Source organism: Rhineura floridana, chromosome 3 (assembly GCF_030035675.1).
Source record: "Rhineura floridana isolate rRhiFlo1 chromosome 3, rRhiFlo1.hap2, whole genome shotgun sequence".
NCBI classification, from domain to species: Eukaryota; Metazoa; Chordata; class Lepidosauria; order Squamata; family Rhineuridae; genus Rhineura; species Rhineura floridana.
The window spans coordinates 64,944,628-64,946,737 of NC_084482.1; the positions used below are offsets into that span (position 1 = coordinate 64,944,628).

A 2,110-nucleotide genomic window follows, 5' to 3' on the forward strand; every position below is an offset into this window, starting at 1 on the left:
AAAGTAGGGAACATCTTCATCTTCTCCTACCAATTATATAATCAAATTGATTCCTATAACATCAAGAAGACTAAAGTAATGACAACAGAAGATTTATGTAACTTTACAGTTGACAATGAGGACAAGGATTATCAATACCTTGGCACAGTCATTAATCAAAATGGAGACAATAGTCAAGAAATCAGAAGAAGGCATGGACTAGGGAGGGCAGCTGTGAGAGAACTAGAAAAGGTCCTCAAATGCAAAGATGTATCGCTGAAAGTCAGGATCATTGGTATTCCCGATCTCTATGTATGGATGTGAACAGTGGAAAGTGTAAAAAGCAGATAAGAGAAAAATCAACTCATTTGAAATGTGGTGTTGGAGGAGAGTGTTGTGCATACCATGGACTGCGAAAAAGACAAATAATTGGGTGTTAGAACAAATTAAATTAGAACTATCACTAGAAGCTGAAATGATGAAACTGAGGTTATCATAGGGCTCATCCAAACGGAGTGGGATAATCCATGTTTTTCATATCTGGTTTGCCATCTGACAGTCCTCACTGTCTTTCCCCCCCCCTGCTTTTTTCTGATTTAAAAAATACGTGTTTTTTGCGCCAGCACACGCAGCGGGAAGACCCGTACATCCTTTTCATTTTTTCCAAGACCAGCCTGTAAAACCACCCCCATCAGCCAATTGATTCACAAAAAATGACGCGTGCTCCCCCCTTGCAACGCACAATATCGCGCATGCACTTGAACATTAGAGCGCAAAAGTTTGAATTTTCCTGTGGCTGTAAATGAGTTCCTTGCCACTTGCTACTTGCAGGTCTCTGTGGCGCAATCGGTTAGCATCTTCAGCTGTTAACTGAAAGGTTGGTGGTTCGAGCCCACCCAGGGACAATTCATGTTTTCTTCTGTTATTACCCATCACAATTATAATTAATTTTATCTGGGTTAGGACCAATTGGGGAGCAGGAGAGGGGACGTGAAGGGACAAAACTGCTGGCTCCCTTCTTTTTACGCTGGAAAGCTGGGACTCGGCTGCCTTCCAAAAGCAGCTCCTCGAAGAGGGGCCCCCCCAAGGGGGGTTCCTGCTCCCTGCCCTTCCATTTTCGAGAATGACTTGTCACAACTACTACCTCCCCTCCCTCCCATTTACCTGCATTTCTGGAGAAATAAGTGGAATTGTCAGCCCTGTGTATCTCCAGAAACGTTAATATGTATAAAGGTAGAAAAGCATACAGCCGCTTTTGCGCTATACCGCAAATGCAAGCTAACAAAAATACAGGAAGGGACTACACTGCTCGAGGAGGGGCCCCCAAAGGGGGGTTCCTGCTCCCTGCTTTTCTACCTTTATACATATTAAGAGCATCTGCATCACATGCAAATGGTCCCAAATTCAGTCTACTGCATCTCCAGGATGGGCTTCAGCGCAGCGGGGCTGTTTGCCCGCATTCCGTGCCCGATCCAAGAGCGGCTCCCTGCACCAACCAGCCACACTTCAGTGAGACCAGCCAGGAAAAGGGGGGCTTTACACACAACCACAATTGCAGATCTCAGCCAGAGCGGCCGTCCAGTTCACAGGCTCCTGAAGGCACAGCGGATGATTCCCAATTTTAAAAGGCAAATCACATTTTTGCGGTATTGCCAGGAGCGGATTTAACCTGTGAAAAAGTGCAACAGTGCGCAAGGTCATATGGACAACTGAAAAATAATGAAAACACAAAGCGATCGTGTATCACATTTTGCAGTCTGGATGAGCCCATAGTTTGAAGATATAATGAGAAGACACTAGATTCACTAGAAAAGACAATAATGCTGGAAAAAACAGAAGGGAGTAGAAAAAGAGGAAAACTTACAAGATCTGAACATAGTGGTTTATAACAGATGCTATTGCAAGTCACTGATTCATACGATTGCCATAAGTCATAATCGACTTGAAGGTAATATAACATCAACAAATTGACTATTTGGTGATGTCCACATGTACAGTCGTTTTTTTGCTTGCTCAAAAAATGTGTTTGCAAGAAACAAGTTATTGGCTTCACAGAATTCAATAAGTGTCTCTCCTGCTTCATTTCTATCTCCTAAGCCCCATTTCCCCACAATTCCTAGTTCTTCTCTGT

At 43.6% G+C, this 2,110-nt stretch overlaps 1 non-coding gene across 1 annotated transcript; it reads left to right on the forward strand.

The window, feature by feature from the left end:
- Window positions 1-810: 810 nt before the first annotated feature.
- TRNAN-GUU (transfer RNA asparagine (anticodon GUU)) lies at window positions 811-884 on the forward strand. The gene has a single exon. It is a non-coding gene; the product is annotated as a tRNA-Asn (tRNA).
- Window positions 885-2,110: the final 1,226 nt, after the last annotated feature.